The 18,404-nt window shown below is 37.4% G+C and overlaps 1 non-coding gene across 1 annotated transcript; it reads right to left on the reverse strand.

Annotated features, from left to right (window-relative positions):
• Positions 1 to 6,040: 6,040 nt before the first annotated feature.
• LOC139878990 (small nucleolar RNA R71) lies at positions 6,041 to 6,147 on the reverse strand. The gene has a single exon (XR_011769847.1). It is a non-coding gene; the product is annotated as a small nucleolar RNA R71 (small nucleolar RNA).
• Positions 6,148 to 18,404: the final 12,257 nt, after the last annotated feature.

The raw sequence follows: 18,404 nt of genomic DNA on the forward strand, positions 1-18,404 counted from the left end.
GACGAAGAAGGAGTACATCAATACATTCTACCGGGGTACTAATGCTTTAACTAAGCAATATCTTGATTCTTCATCCGGTGGGGTATTTATGTATAAATCACCTAATGCAGCCAAAATCTTATTAGAAGACATCTCGGTTAATACATATGAATGGGCACCTTCACCACGAGATTTGACAAGGAAAAGTGTAGCACAAGTCGAGAGTGATAATGGGCAAGTGACGCTAGCGAGTTTGAACAATCAATTTCAAATGTATGGAAAAGAGTTGAAAAAGCTACAACAATCGGTAGTAGCAATGCAAGTAGGTTGTCAATGATGTGAGGGTCCACATCTCACGAAGAATTGCCCCCAAATTACTCAATGCAAGCATATCGATCTAGATGACATTCCCATGAATTCGGATGCTCATGTAAATTATGTGAGTAATCAAAACTATCAACGGGGAGGAACATCAAACCAAAGTTACTACAATCCTAATCAAAAGCAAGTTTCATTCAACAATCAAACTAATACACCACCCGGATTTACAAACCAAAACAAAAACCGAAACCAAAGTTATAACAACTATAACCAAAACCGAAATAACTTTCAATACCAAAACCAACAACCTTACAACAATCAACCTTATAATAACCAACCCAATTCGAATTATCAAAACAACCAAAGTTATAGTCAACCACAAAATAACAAAGGTTACAATCAATAACCTCAACAAAACATTCAACAATCCCAACCTTCGAAGAGTTTAGAAGAAATCATGCAAAATTATATGAAGAAGGTAGAATCAACTGAAACTTTCTTAATGAAAGAGAATGAGCTCTTGAAGCAACAAATCCAAAACCAACAAGCCTCATTTCAAATCCTTGAAAGTGCCATTGGAAGACTTTCCAATCAAGTTGCTGAAAGACCTCACAGAACCTTACCTTCAAACACATAAGTTAACCCGATCAACAATAACAACAATAAACGACAACCAAACCAAAACCAACAAAACAACAACACAAGAGTGATTCCAATTGAAGGCACCAACCAAAACCCTAACTACCCAAACTAAAATGAAAATGCCAACGCTATAACCACTCAAAGCGGTTTAACCACTCAAGGGATTGAAGATCCCCATCCAAAACCCTTTATCACCCATGAACCACTACCAAGTTTTATTGAACAGGAAACCGGGGTTAGTAAGGAGAAGGGTAAAGACAAAGTCATCGAGGGTACGGGTAATGATGAATCGGCTAAGAAAAAGGGGAGTGAGCCTTTGAAGGCTACGAGACCGGTGCCATATCCAAAAGCTTTAATGAAGGACAAGTTGGAGGCTCAATACAAAAAGTTTCAAGAGATGATGAAAAATGTCTCGGTTAACTTGCCGATCACCGATGTGCTAAAAGGAATGCCAAACTACGGTCGGTTCATCAAGGAGCTAATATCTCAAAGGGGTAAATATCATGATGAAACCTCTTTCTTTATTAAAGAGGAGTGCAATAAGATTCTTGCATCAAGGCCACGGATTCCTAAGAAGTTAAGAGATCCGGGAAAATTTGTTTTCCCTTGTAAGTTCGGTGAATCGGAAGTGTTCAATGCACTAGCCGACTTGGGTGCAAGCATTAACCTAATGCCCCATTCATTTAATACCGCTATTGGCATCATCGAGGACATCTTGGTTAGCATTGACACCTTGGTGTTCCCGATTGATTTTGTTATCATGCAGATGAAGGAGGACCTTCAAGTCCCCCTCATCTTAGGAAGATCATTTTTGCGACCGCCGACACCATCATCTTGGTACAACGCAACCAACTCAACATTGGAGTTGGTGAAGAGCGTGTGACTATCAATATCCGACAAGCTATGAAGCAACCGAGTAACACCGATGATGATGAGTGCTATGCCCTTAACCACATTGACATTTATGTGCATGACGAACTCGAAAGCTTTTAAAGGTTGATACTTAGGAGTTCGACCAAACTTGTGATAATGAAATTGTGGATTTAGAGGCCGACTTTAGGGAATTGATGAATATTAATGTTGATGAATTTGAAAGTGAAAATGAGACCACTCGAGAAGAGTCATTTGAGTCTATCCCTCATGAAGATAGATTTCGAATCAAGTCTTCATGGGAGGAGCCTTCCACTCTTGAGCTTAAAGAGCTCCCCGAGCATCTTGAGTATGCTTATCTTAAGGAAGAAAACTAACTTTTGGTGATTGTTTCTTCGAAACTCACTCAAGATCAAAAGACACAACTTATTTCACTTCTTAAGTCTCACCATAAGGCCATAGCATGGAAGACCACGGACATCCCGGGGATCAATCCATCATATTGCACACACCAAATCCTAATGGAAGAGAACTATAAACCGGTTGTCCAACGACAACGAAGACTTAACCCAAACATGAAGGAGGTTATCAAAAAGGAAGTGATCAAACTATAGGACGCGGGCCTTATCTATCCAATATTTGACTCACCATGGGTGAGTCCCGTCCAAGTGGTGCCCAAAAAGGGTGGGACCACGGTGATCTTAAACGACCAAAATGAGCTTGTCCTGAACCGAACAATCACGGGATGGCGCGTATGTATAGACTATAGGCGTCTAAATGATGCAACAAGAAAAGACCATTTCCCACTACCATACATCGATCAAATGATCGAACGTCTAGCCGGGAGAGAGTTCCTTTGCTTTCTTAATGGATTTTCGGGATACTTTAAATCCCGATAGACCCCGAGGATCAAGAAAAGACGACCTTTACATGCCCCTATGGTACGTTTGCTTATCGGAGAATGCCCTTCGGGTTATGCAATGCCCTGGGGACATTCCAAAGATGCATGCTTGCTATCTTTTCCGATATGGTTGAGGACACTATGGAGGTGTTCATGGATGATTTTTCGGTGTTCGGGAACTCGTTCGATCATTGTCTTAAAAATCTTGATAAAATGTTAACTCGTTTTGAAAATGAAAATTTGGTTCTTAATTGGGAGAAATGTTAGTTCATGGTCAACGAGGGGGTAGTTTTGGGACACAAAATTTCTAAGGCTGGAATCGAGGTAGATAAAGCCAAAATTAGCGTGATAAAGGACTGACCTAGACCATCGAATGTGAAAGCAATCCGAAGTTTTCTTGGGCACGCGGGATTTTATCGTCTGTTCATAAAATATTTTTCAAAAATCGATTGCCCTATGACCAAATTGTTAGAAAAGGATTAACCTTTCTTGTTTGATGATGAATGCATCGAGGCATTCAAATTGTTAAAAGAGAAGTTAATTAACCCACCAATTCTTATCTCTCCCGATTGGGACAAAGACTTTAAATTAATGTGCGATGCGAGCGATTATGCACTAGGTGCGGTTCTTGGTCAAAGAGTTGACCAACACTTTACGCCGATTTACTATGCAAGCAAAACCCTAAATGGGGCCCAATTGAACTGCACCACTACCGAGAAGGAGCTTCTCGCGGTAGTATTTGCTTTTGATAAGTTTTGTGAAATCTCCCGTTCTTATTGATTAAAAATGTTCCATATTAATTGATTTCGTTGCGAGGTTTTGACCTCTATATGAGACGTTTTTCAAAGACTGCATTTATTTTTAAAACAAACCATAACCTTTATTTCATAAATAAAGGTTTAAAAAGCTTTACGTAGATTATCAAATAATGATAATCTAAAATATCCTGTTTACACACGACCATTACATAATAGTTTACAATACAAATATGTTACATCGAAATCAGTTTCTTGAATGCAGTTTTTACACAATATCATACAAACATGGACTCCAAATCTTGTCATTATTTTAGTATGCAACAGCGGAAGCTCTTAGTATTCACCTGAGAATAAACATGCTTTAAACGTCAACAAAAATGTTGGTGAGTTATAGGTTTAACCTATATATATCAAATCGTAACAATAGACCACACGATTTCATATTTCAATACACATCCCATACATAGAGATAAAAATCATTCATATGGTGAATACCTGGTAACCGACATTAACAAGATGCATATATAAGAATATCCCCATCATTCCGGGACACCCTTCGAATATGATATATATTTCGAAGTACTAAAGCATCCGGTACTTTGGATGGGGTTTGTTAGGCCCAATAGATCTATCTTTAGGATTCGCGTCAATTAGGGTGTCTGTTCCCTAATTCTTAGATTACCAGACTTAATAAAAAGGGGCATATTCGATTTCGATAATTCAACCATAGAATGTAGTTTCATCACAGTTTTAGCTCTAGATCTCCATTTCTTGAATTTGGGTTGTAATCTCTACTTTTCTTCATTTACTTTGAATTTATTGCTTGTAATAACTTTAAGATGATGATTGTTTATGTTTCTATGCCTATGATTAGTTTAATCTTAGCCATGATTAGCTAAATCTTGTGTGTTTGCTTATCTATGAATCTCTAATGCAAGTGTTTGCCCAAAAAATCAATTGAATGATGTTGTTTGAATGAATTACATGATCAAGTGTTATTGTGTTAGCTAAAGATCCATTGCTATGCATTTGTTTTAGGCTTTACTTTGATTACATAGATTGAGTAGCTCTCTTAGTGATTTGAGAAGTGAATCGATTTGTGCTTCAACACCTAGAGTGATCTAGACAACTAGCTTAAGAATTTCAAGTTATTGTGTTCTTGATCTAGGTTGGTTTTCAATTGGCCATTAGTCAACATAGTAGTGTCAATTATCTTAAGTGATTTCGATAATTGAAGGGTTCTAAGTGATTTCAACCTAAACATAATCTCAATAATTAATCATGCTTAACTTGATCTTAGAATGCAATGCTTATGTGAATTCGCGGAGTGTTATTTGATTAAGGTTTGGTAGTAATGCTAAACATTTAATAGTTCAACAACTAGTGCGATAACAATTTGGGTAAAACGGGGTAATCCAAGCATAGAGGGGATTAGATAAGTGAACACTACTTAGTTAATTGATTTAAGTTCTTAATATTTTGTTACTTGTTACTTGCTACTAGTTTACTCATTAAGTTTAAGTTTGTTTAATTGTGCAAGTTTTAGTTGTTAATCAAAATCAATCAAAACCACCCCAATCAAACAAACCCTAGGACAAGTGACAGTTTCAAATATTCGACTTACACGGCTCTCTTGGGACGAACTTGATAAGAATACTTACATTAAAGTGCTATAATAACCGGGTTCTAAGTGCTCGTTACTTGTGTGTGCTTATTTGTAGTGTTTGAATCATATATAAATTTTGAGGGTAAAATATATATATCATGCACTTCATCAATACTTTCTTGGCGCCGCTGCCGGGGAATGGTTAGCTTAGTTGAATATTTGGTTTAAACTTTTGATTGTTCGATCCTTTCGTAGGGGTTCACCCTTACGAAAGTTACTTTTCGTGTTTTATATATTAATTTTTGTTTGTTTGGAAAACCGCTTGTGTTTGTGTTGTGATTGAAGGATAGGTACCCTTGGTGTATGAAAAGGAGGTTCCAAAAGGATAAAGAGTTCACACATCCATTCTCCGATCTGGAAAAACACGTGCACGGGGTCTATAAGCGTAGATAAGAACGGGTATTAAGGAGAAATTTTAAGGTTTTGCCATTTTGTTTAGAAGACATGGATCCAAACGGTCAACCGATTCACAATGAAGAGGGTAATCCAATCAACCATGGTCCACCGGTTGATCAAGAGATATTGAATGATCCAAACTACATGCCGATGTGGAACGCTAGATTGGTGGCACTAACGATGATAGCATCGGCTATTACAAAACCACCAATTGAAGCGGATAATTGAAAGATTGAGGGTAACTTTTTCACGATGATCAAAGATACGTTCTTCCATGGGTTAATAGAAGAGAATTCGTTCGAATACATCCAACATTTTAATGATCTTTGTGATATCTACAAAAACAAGGATGTCACCGATGACGCTTTCACGTTAAAGGCATTTCCCTTTACACTTCAAGGGGAAGCGAAAGTTTGGTTAAGGAGTTTTCCATCCGATTCCATAAGGACTTTTCAAGATTTAACTAATGAGTTTATCAATCACTTCTTTCCACCGTCAAAAGTAGAACGACTTCGAATGGAGATTAATGGATTCACCCAACGGGGTGATGAGACTTTGTATGATGCGTGGGTACGATTCAAGAAAATGCTAAGAGCTTGCCCACCGCACGGTTTGACGAAGAAGGAGTACATCAATACATTCTACCGGGGTACTAATGCTTTAACTAAGCAATATCTTGATTCTTCATCCGGTGGGGTATTTATGTATAAATCACCTAATGCAGCCAAAATCTTATTAGAAGACATCTCGGTTAATACATATGAATGGGCACCTTCACCACGAGATTTGACAAGGAAAAGTGTAGCACAAGTCGAGAGTGATAATGGGCAAGTGACGCTAGCGAGTTTGAACAATCAATTTCAAATGTATGGAAAAGAGTTGAAAAAGCTACAACAATCGGTAGTAGCAATGCAAGTAGGTTGTCAATGATGTGAGGGTCCACATCTCACGAAGAATTGCCCCCAAATTACTCAATGCAAGCATATCGATCTAGATGACATTCCCATGAATTCGGATGCTCATGTAAATTATGTGAGTAATCAAAACTATCAACGGGGAGGAACATCAAACCAAAGTTACTACAATCCTAATCAAAAGCAAGTTTCATTCAACAATCAAACTAATACACCACCCGGATTTACAAACCAAAACAAAAACCGAAACCAAAGTTATAACAACTATAACCAAAACCGAAATAACTTTCAATACCAAAACCAACAACCTTACAACAATCAACCTTATAATAACCAACCCAATTCGAATTATCAAAACAACCAAAGTTATAGTCAACCACAAAATAACAAAGGTTACAATCAATAACCTCAACAAAACATTCAACAATCCCAACCTTCGAAGAGTTTAGAAGAAATCATGCAAAATTATATGAAGAAGGTAGAATCAACTGAAACTTTCTTAATGAAAGAGAATGAGCTCTTGAAGCAACAAATCCAAAACCAACAAGCCTCATTTCAAATCCTTGAAAGTGCCATTGGAAGACTTTCCAATCAAGTTGCTGAAAGACCTCACAGAACCTTACCTTCAAACACATAAGTTAACCCGATCAACAATAACAACAATAAACGACAACCAAACCAAAACCAACAAAACAACAACACAAGAGTGATTCCAATTGAAGGCACCAACCAAAACCCTAACTACCCAAACTAAAATGAAAATGCCAACGCTATAACCACTCAAAGCGGTTTAACCACTCAAGGGATTGAAGATCCCCATCCAAAACCCTTTATCACCCATGAACCACTACCAAGTTTTATTGAACAGGAAACCGGGGTTAGTAAGGAGAAGGGTAAAGACAAAGTCATCGAGGGTACGGGTAATGATGAATCGGCTAAGAAAAAGGGGAGTGAGCCTTTGAAGGCTACGAGACCGGTGCCATATCCAAAAGCTTTAATGAAGGACAAGTTGGAGGCTCAATACAAAAAGTTTCAAGAGATGATGAAAAATGTCTCGGTTAACTTGCCGATCACCGATGTGCTAAAAGGAATGCCAAACTACGGTCGGTTCATCAAGGAGCTAATATCTCAAAGGGGTAAATATCATGATGAAACCTCTTTCTTTATTAAAGAGGAGTGCAATAAGATTCTTGCATCAAGGCCACGGATTCCTAAGAAGTTAAGAGATCCGGGAAAATTTGTTTTCCCTTGTAAGTTCGGTGAATCGGAAGTGTTCAATGCACTAGCCGACTTGGGTGCAAGCATTAACCTAATGCCCCATTCATTTAATACCGCTATTGGCATCATCGAGGACATCTTGGTTAGCATTGACACCTTGGTGTTCCCGATTGATTTTGTTATCATGCAGATGAAGGAGGACCTTCAAGTCCCCCTCATCTTAGGAAGATCATTTTTGCGACCGCCGACACCATCATCTTGGTACAACGCAACCAACTCAACATTGGAGTTGGTGAAGAGCGTGTGACTATCAATATCCGACAAGCTATGAAGCAACCGAGTAACACCGATGATGATGAGTGCTATGCCCTTAACCACATTGACATTTATGTGCATGACGAACTCGAAAGCTTTTAAAGGTTGATACTTAGGAGTTCGACCAAACTTGTGATAATGAAATTGTGGATTTAGAGGCCGACTTTAGGGAATTGATGAATATTAATGTTGATGAATTTGAAAGTGAAAATGAGACCACTCGAGAAGAGTCATTTGAGTCTATCCCTCATGAAGATAGATTTCGAATCAAGTCTTCATGGGAGGAGCCTTCCACTCTTGAGCTTAAAGAGCTCCCCGAGCATCTTGAGTATGCTTATCTTAAGGAAGAAAACTAACTTTTGGTGATTGTTTCTTCGAAACTCACTCAAGATCAAAAGACACAACTTATTTCACTTCTTAAGTCTCACCATAAGGCCATAGCATGGAAGACCACGGACATCCCGGGGATCAATCCATCATATTGCACACACCAAATCCTAATGGAAGAGAACTATAAACCGGTTGTCCAACGACAACGAAGACTTAACCCAAACATGAAGGAGGTTATCAAAAAGGAAGTGATCAAACTATAGGACGCGGGCCTTATCTATCCAATATTTTACTCACCATGGGTGAGTCCCGTCCAAGTGGTGCCCAAAAAGGGTGGGACCACGGTGATCTTAAACGACCAAAATGAGCTTGTCCTGAACCGAACAATCACGGGATGGCGCGTATGTATAGACTATAGGCGTCTAAATGATGCAACAAGAAAAGACCATTTCCCACTACCATACATCGATCAAATGATCGAACGTCTAGCCGGGAGAGAGTTCCTTTGCTTTCTTAATGGATTTTCGGGATACTTTAAATCCCGATAGACCCCGAGGATCAAGAAAAGACGACCTTTACATGCCCCTATGGTACGTTTGCTTATCGGAGAATGCCCTTCGGGTTATGCAATGCCCTGGGGACATTCCAAAGATGCATGCTTGCTATCTTTTCCGATATGGTTGAGGACACTATGGAGGTGTTCATGGATGATTTTTCGGTGTTCGGGAACTCGTTCGATCATTGTCTTAAAAATCTTGATAAAATGTTAACTCGTTTTGAAAATGAAAATTTGGTTCTTAATTGGGAGAAATGTTAGTTCATGGTCAACGAGGGGGTAGTTTTGGGACACAAAATTTCTAAGGCTGGAATCGAGGTAGATAAAGCCAAAATTAGCGTGATAAAGGACTGACCTAGACCATCGAATGTGAAAGCAATCCGAAGTTTTCTTGGGCACGCGGGATTTTATCGTCTGTTCATAAAATATTTTTCAAAAATCGATTGCCCTATGACCAAATTGTTAGAAAAGGATTAACCTTTCTTGTTTGATGATGAATGCATCGAGGCATTCAAATTGTTAAAAGAGAAGTTAATTAACCCACCAATTCTTATCTCTCCCGATTGGGACAAAGACTTTAAATTAATGTGCGATGCGAGCGATTATGCACTAGGTGCGGTTCTTGGTCAAAGAGTTGACCAACACTTTACGCCGATTTACTATGCAAGCAAAACCCTAAATGGGGCCCAATTGAACTGCACCACTACCGAGAAGGAGCTTCTCGCGGTAGTATTTGCTTTTGATAAGTTTTGTGAAATCTCCCGTTCTTATTGATTAAAAATGTTCCATATTAATTGATTTCGTTGCGAGGTTTTGACCTCTATATGAGACGTTTTTCAAAGACTGCATTTATTTTTAAAACAAACCATAACCTTTATTTCATAAATAAAGGTTTAAAAAGCTTTACGTAGATTATCAAATAATGATAATCTAAAATATCCTGTTTACACACGACCATTACATAATAGTTTACAATACAAATATGTTACATCGAAATCAGTTTCTTGAATGCAGTTTTTACACAATATCATACAAACATGGACTCCAAATCTTGTCATTATTTTAGTATGCAACAGCGGAAGCTCTTAGTATTCACCTGAGAATAAACATGCTTTAAACGTCAACAAAAATGTTGGTGAGTTATAGGTTTAACCTATATATATCAAATCGTAACAATAGACCACACGATTTCATATTTCAATACACATCCCATACATAGAGATAAAAATCATTCATATGGTGAATACCTGGTAACCGACATTAACAAGATGCATATATAAGAATATCCCCATCATTCCGGGACACCCTTCGAATATGATATATATTTCGAAGTACTAAAGCATCCGGTACTTTGGATGGGGTTTGTTAGGCCCAATAGATCTATCTTTAGGATTCGCGTCAATTAGGGTGTCTGTTCCCTAATTCTTAGATTACCAGACTTAATAAAAAGGAGCATATTCGATTTCGATAATTCAACCATAGAATGTAGTTTCACGTACTTGTGTCTATTTTGTAAATCATTTATAAAACCTGCATGTATTCTCATCCCAAAAATATTAGATTTTAAAAGTGGGACTATAACTCACTTTCACAGATTTTTACTTCGTCGGGAAGAAAGACTTGGCCACTGGTTGATTCACGAACCTATAACAATATATACATATATATATCAAAGTATGTTCAAAATATATTTACAACACTTTTAATATATTTTGATGTTTTAAGTTTATTAAGTCAGCTGTCCTCGTTAGTAACCTACAACTAGTTGTCCACAGTTAGATGTACAGAAATAAATCGATAAATATTATCTTGAATCAATCCACGACCCAGTGTATACGTATCTCAGTATTGATCACAACTCAAACTATATATATTTTGGAATCAACCTCAACCCTGTATAGCTAACTCCAACATTCACATATAGAGTGTCTATGGTTGTTCCGAAATATATATAGATGTGTCGACATGATAGGTTGAAACATTGTATACGTGTCTATGGTATCTCAAGATTACATAATATACAATACAAGTTGATTAAGTTATGGTTGGAATAGATTTGTTAACAATTTTCACGTAGCTAAAATGAGAAAAATTATCCAATCTTGTTTTACCCATAACTTCTTCATTTTAAATCCGTTTTGAGTGAATCAAATTGCTATGGTTTCATATTGAACTCTATTTTATGAACCTAAACAGAAAAAGTATAGGTTTATAGTCAGAAAAATAAGTTACAAGTCGTTTTTGTAAAGGTAGTCATTTCAGTCGAAAGAACGACGTCTAGATGACCATTTAGAAAACATACTTCCACTTTGAGTTTAACCATAATTTTTGGATATAGTTTCATGTTCATAATAAAAATCATTTTCTCAGAATAACAACTTTTAAATCAAATTTTATCATAGTTTTTAATTAACTAACCCAAAACAGCCCGCGGTGTTACTACGACGGCGTAAATCCGGTTTTACGGTGTTTTTCGTGTTTCCAGGTTTTAAATCATTAAGTTAGCATATCATATAGATATAGAAAATGTGTTTAGTTGATTTTAAAAGTCAAGTTAGAAGGATTAACTTTTATTTGCGAACAAGTTTAGAATTAACTAAACTATGTTCTAGTGATTACAAGTTTAAACCTTCAAATAAGATAGCTTTATATGTATGAATCGAATCATGTTATGAACATCATTACTACCTTAAGTTCCTTGGATAAACCTACTGAAAAAGAGAAAAGTGGATCTAGCTTCAATGGATCCTTGGATGGCTCGAAGTTCTTGAAGCAGGATCATGACACGAAAACAAGTTCAAGTAAGATCATCACTTGAAATAAGATTGTTATAGTTATAGAAATTGAACCAAAGTTTGAATATGATTATTACCTTGTATTAGAATGATAACCTACTGTAAGAAACAAAGATTTCTTGAGGTTGGATGATCACCTTACAAGATTGGAAGTGAGCTAGCAAACTTGAAAGTATTCTTGATTTTATGAAACTAGAACTTTTGGAATTTATGAAGAACACTTAGAACTTGAAGATAGAACTTGAGAGAGATCAATTAGATGAATAAAATTGAAGAATGAAAGTGTTTGTAGGTGTTTTTGGTCGTTGGTGTATGGATTAGATATAAAGGATATGTAATTTTTTTTTCATGTAAATAAGTCATGAGTGATTACTCATATTTTTGTAATTTTATGAGATATTTCATGCTAGTTGCCAAATGATGGTTCCCACATGTGTTAGGTGACTCACATGGTCTGCTAAGAGCTGATCATTGGAGTGTATATACCAATAGTACATACATCTAAAAGCTGTGTATTGTACGAGTACGAATACAGGTGCATACGAGTAGAATTGTTGATGAAACTGAACGAGGATGTAATTGTAAGCATTTTTGTTAAGTAGAAGTATTTTGATAAGTGTATTGAAGTCTTTCAAAAGTGTATAAATACATATTAAAACACTACATGTATATACATTTTAACTGAGTCGTTAAGTCATCGTTAGTCGTTACCTGTAAGTGTTGTTTTGAAACCTTTAGGTTAACGATCTTGTTAAATGTTGTTAACCCAATGTTTATAATATCAAATGAGATTTTAAATTATTATATTATCATGATATTATCATGTATGAATATCTCTTAATATGATATATATACATTAAATGTCTTTACAACGATAATCGTTACATATATGTCTCGTTTAAAAATCATTAAGTTAGTAGTCTTGTTTTTACATATGTAGTTCATTGTTAATATACTTAATGATATGTTTACTTATCATAGTATCATGTTAACTATATATATATCCATATATATGTCATCATATAGTTTTTACGAGTTTTAACGTTCGTGAATCACCGGTCAACTTGGGTGGTCAATTGTCCATATGAAACATATTTCAATTAATCAAGTCTTAACAAGTTTGATTGCTTAACATGTTGGAAACATTTAATCATGTAAATATCAATCTCAATTAATATATATAAACATGGAAAAGTTCGGGTCACTACAGTACCTACCCGTTAAATAAATTTCGTCCCGAAATTTTAAGCTGTTGAAGGTGTTGACGAATCTTCTAGAAATAGATGCGGGTATTTCTTCTTCATCTGATCTTCTCGCTCCCAGGTGAACTCGGGTCCTCTACGAGCATTCCATCGAACCTTAACAATTGGTATCTTGTTTTGCTTAAGTCTTTTAACCTCACGATCCATTATTTCGACGGGTTCTTCGATGAATTGAAGTTTTTCGTTGATTTGGATTTCATCTAACGGAATAGTGAGATCTTCTTTAGCAAAACATTTCTTCAAATTCGAGACGTGGAAAGTGTTATGTACAGCCGCGAGTTGTTGAGGTAACTCAAGTCGGTAAGCTACTGGTCCGACACGATCAATAATCTTGAATGGTCCAATATACCTTGGATTTAATTTCCCTCGTTTACCAAATCGAACAACGCCTTTCCAAGGTGCAACTTTAAGCATGACCATCTCTCCAATTTCAAATTCTATATCTTTTCTTTTAATGTCAGCGTAGCTCTTTTGTCGACTTTGGGCGGTTTTCAACCGTTGTTTAATTTGGATGATCTTCTCAGTAGTTTCTTGTATAATCTCTGGACCCGTAATCTGTCTATCCCCCACTTTACTCCAACAAATTGGAGACCTGCACTTTCTACCATAAAGTGCTTTAAACGACGCCATCTCAATGCTTGAATGGTAGCTGTTGTTATAGGAAAATTCTGCTAACGGTAGATGTCGATCCCAACTGTTTCAGAAATCAATAACACATGCTCGTAGCATGTCTTCAAGCGTTTGTATCGTCCTTTCGCTCTGCCCATCAGTTTATGGATGATAGGCAGTACTCATGTCTAGACGAGTTCCTAATGCTTGCTGTAATGTCTGCCAGAATCTTGAAATAAATCTGCCATCCCTATCAGAGATAATAGAGATTGGTATTCCATGTCTGGAGAAGACTTCCTTCAAATACAGTCGTGCTAACTTCTCCATCTTGTCATCTTCTCTTATTGGCAGGAAGTGTGCTGATTTGGTGAGACGATCAACTATTACCCAAATAGTATCAAAACCACTTGCAGTCCTTGGCAATTTAGTGATGAAATCCATGGTAATGTTTTCCCATTTCCATTCTGGGATTTCGGGTTGTTGAAGTAGACCTGATGGTTTCTGATGCTCAGCTTTGACCTTAGAACACGTCAAACATTCGCCTACGTATTTAGCAACATCGGCTTTCATACCCGGCCACCAAAAATGTTTCTTGAGATCCTTGTACATCTTCCCCGTTCCAGGATGTATTGAGTATCTGGTTTTATGAGCTTCTCTAAGTACCATTTCTCTCATATCTCCAAATTTTAGTACCCAAATCCTTTCAGCCCTATACCTGGTTCTGTCTTCCCGAATATTAAGATGCTGCTCCTATCCTTTGGGTATTTCATCCTTTAAATTTCCCTCTTTTAAAACTCCTTGTTGCGCCTCCTTTATTTGAGTAGTAAGGTTATTATGAATCATTATATTCATAGATTTTACTCGAATGGGTTCTCTGTCCTTTCTGCTCAAGGCATCGGCTACCACATTTGCGTTCCCCGGGTGGTAACGAATCTCAAAGTCGTAATCATTCAACAATTCAATCCACCTACGCTGCCTCATATTCAGTTGTTTCTGATTAAATATGTGTTGAAGACTTTTGTGGTCGGTATATATAATACTTTTGACCCCATATAAGTAGTGCCTCCAAGTCTTTAATGCAAAAACAACCGCGCCTAATTCCAAATCATGCGTCGTATAATTTTGCTCGTGAATCTTCAATTGTCTAGACGCATAAGCAATCACCTTCGTTCGTTGCATTAATACACAACCGAGACCTTGCTTTGATGCATCACAATAAATCACAAAATCATCATTCCCTTCAGGCAATGACAATATAGGTGCCGTAGTTAGCTTTTTCTTCAACAACTGAAACGCTTTCTCTTGTTCATCCTTCCATTCAAATTTCTTCCCTTTATGCGTTAATGCAGTCAGGGGTTTTGCTATTCTGGAAAAGTCTTGGATGAACCTTCTGTAGTAACCAGCTAGTCCTAAAAACTGGCGTATGTGTTTCGAAGTTTTTGGGGTTTCCCACTTTTCAACAGTTTCTATCTTTGCCGGATCCACCTTAATACCTTCTTTGTTCACTATGTGACCGAGGAATTGAACTTCATCCAACCAAAATGCACACTTTAAAAACTTAGCATACAATTCTTCCTTCCTCAATACTTCTAACACCTTTCTCAAATGTTCACCGTGTTCTTGGTCATTCTTTGAGTAAATAAGTATGTCATCAATGAAAACAATGACAAACTTGTCAAGGTATGGTCCACACACTCGGTTCATAAGGTCCATGAACACAGCTGGTGCATTAGTTAAACCAAACGGCATGACCATAAACTCTTAATGACCGTAACGTGTTCTGAAAGCAGTCTTTGGAATATCATCTTCTTTCACCCGCATTTGATGATACCCGGAACGTAAGTCAATCTTTGAATAAACAGACGAGCCTTATAGTTGATCAAATAAGTCGTCGATTCTCGGTAGTGGGTAACGGTTCTTGATGGTAAGTTTGTTCAACTCTCGATAGTCGATACACAACCTGAATGTACCATCTTTCTTCTTGAAAAACAAAACAGGAGCTCCCCACGGTGATGTGCTTGGTCGAATGAAACCACGCTCTAAAAGTTCTTGTAATTGGCTTTGCAGTTCTTTCATCTTGCTGGGTGCGAGTCTGTAAGGAGCACGAGCTATTGGTGCAGCTCCTGGTACAAGATCTATTTGAAATTCAACGGATCGATGTGGGGGTAATCCCGGTAATTCTTTCGGAAATACATCGGGAAATTCTTTTGCGACGGGAACATCATTGATGCTCTTTTCTTTAGTTTGTACTTTCTCGACGTGTGCTAGAACAGCATAGCAACCTTTTCTTATTAGTTTTTGTGCCTTCAAATTACTAATAAGATGTAGCTTCGTGTTGCCCTTTTCTCCGTACACCATTAAGGGTTTTCCTTTTTCTCGTATAATGCGAATTGCATTTTTGTAACAAACGATCTCTGCTTTCACTTCTTTCAACCAGTCCATACCGATTATCACATCAAAACTCCCTAACTCTACTGGTATCAAATCAATCTTAAATGTTTCGCTAACCAGTTTAATTTCTCGATTCCGACATATATTATCTGCTGAAATTAATTTACCATTTGCTAATTCGAGTAAAAATTTACTATCCAAAGGCGTCAATGGAAAACTTAATTTAGCTCAAAAATCTCTACTCATATAGCTTCTATCCGCACCCGAATCAAATAAAACGTAAGCAGATTTATTGTCAATAAGAAACGTACCCGTAACAAGCTCCGGGTCTTCCTGTGCCTCTGCCGTATTAATATTGAAAACTCTTCCGCGGCCTTGTCCATTCGTGTTCTCCTGGTTCGGGAAATTTCTAATAATGTGGCCCGGTTTTCCACATTTATAACAAACTACATTGGCATAACTTGCTCCGACACTACTTGCTCCGCCATTACTCATTCTGACACCATTTGTTCCTTTCGTTCTATTAACCCCTGGTCCGTAGACCTCACACTTCGCCGCGCTATGACCATTTCTTTTACACTTGTTGCAAAATTTGGTGCAGAACCCCGAGTGATACTTTTCACACCTTTGGCATAGCTGATTCTGATTGTTGTTGTTGTTGCGGTTATTATTGTTGTTGGGATGATTGTTGTAGTTGCTGTTGTTGTTGTTGTTGTTGTTGTTGTTGTTGTTGTTGTTGGGCCGTTTGTTGTAGTTGCGATTGATGTTGCGATTGTTGGGATAATTGTTGCGATTATTGTTGTAATTGCTGTTGTTGTTGTATTGGTGATTCTTATCACCGTTTTCCTCCCACTTTCTTTTGACTTGATTCACATTGGCCTCTTCAGCAGTCTGTTCTTTAATTCTTTCTTCAATCTGGTTCACTAGTTTATGAGCCATTCTACATGCCTGTTGTATGGAGGCGGGCTCGTGTGAACTTATATCTTCTTGGATTCTTTCCGGTAATCCTTTCACAAACGCGTCGATCTTCTCTTCCTCATCTTCGAATGCTCCCGGACACAATAGGCACAATTCTGTGAATCGTCTTTCGTATGTGGTAATATCAAATCCTTGGGTTCGTAACCCTCTAAGTTCTGTCTTGAGCTTATTGACCTCGATTCTGGGACGGTACTTCTCGTTCATCAAGTGCTTGAATGCTGACCACGGTAGTGCGTACGCATCGTCTTGTCCCACTTGCTCTAGATAGGTATTCCACCATGTTAACGCAGAACCTGTGAAGGTATGCGTAGCGTACCTCACTTTGTCCTCTTCAGTACACTTACTTATGGCAAACACCGATTCGACCTTCTCGGTCCACCGTTTCAATCCGATCGGTCCTTCGGTTCCATCAAATTCCAAAGGTTTACAGGCAGTGAATTCTTTGTAGGTGCATCCTACACAATTTCCTGTACTGCTAGATCCAAGGTTATTGTTGGTATGTAGCGCAGCCTGTACTGCGGCTATGTTTGAAGCTAGAAAAGTACGGAATTCCTCTTCATTCACATTCACGGTGTGTCGAGTAGTCGGTGCCATTTCCTTCAAAATAGTCAAATGGAACAAGTTAATCATACAGAATATTAAGAGTAGTTAATAGTATTTCGTAGCATAATATGAACTCATTTATAAAAGCTTTTTCTTCATATTAGCATTTTATAAGTTTAAATTCGGGTAGTACCTACCCGTTAAGTTCATACTTAGTAGCTAATATACAATTCAACTACTACAATTCTATATGAAAAACTGATTATAATAATATTTCGCGTTCAAACTTTTATACAATATTTTACAAACTTACAATACCGCTTATCTTACATAAAGCATGAAATATAGCACAAAATAACTTTGATACAAGATAGTTGTGAAGATAATTCTAGCTAGTACACAAGTCATTCAGCAAAGGCAATAAAGACACGTAATTCATACGTCCAGAAACAAGTCATGCATTCTGGTTTTACTAGGATTACTTCCCATCCTTGGTCTTGTGGAACATAACCGTTATGGCCGTTGATAAGACAGCGTGTTGTAACGTCGTCAAAGGGACGAGGGTTACGTAATGTCCAACAGTCCCGTAACAATCTAAAAACCTCATTTCTTACCCCAATTACCGACTCCGTCACTTGTGGAAACGTTTTGTTTAATAGTTGTAGCCCGATGTTCTTGTTCTCACTTTGGTGAGAAGCGAACATTACTAATCCGTAAGCATAACATGCTTCTTTATGTTGCATGTTAGCCGCTTTTTCTAAATCACGAAGTCCAATATTCGGATATATTGAGTCAAAATAATTTCTTAACCCATTGTGTAAAATAGCATTTGGGTTCCCCGCAATATATGCGTCAAAGTAAACACATAGTAACTTATGGATTTCCCAATGTGATATCCCCCATCTTTTGAACGAAAGCCTTTTATAAACCAAGGCATTTTTGGAACGTTCTTCGAATGTC

Source organism: Rutidosis leptorrhynchoides, chromosome 11 (genome assembly GCF_046630445.1).
Source record: "Rutidosis leptorrhynchoides isolate AG116_Rl617_1_P2 chromosome 11, CSIRO_AGI_Rlap_v1, whole genome shotgun sequence".
NCBI lineage: Eukaryota > Viridiplantae > Streptophyta > Magnoliopsida > Asterales > Asteraceae > Rutidosis > Rutidosis leptorrhynchoides.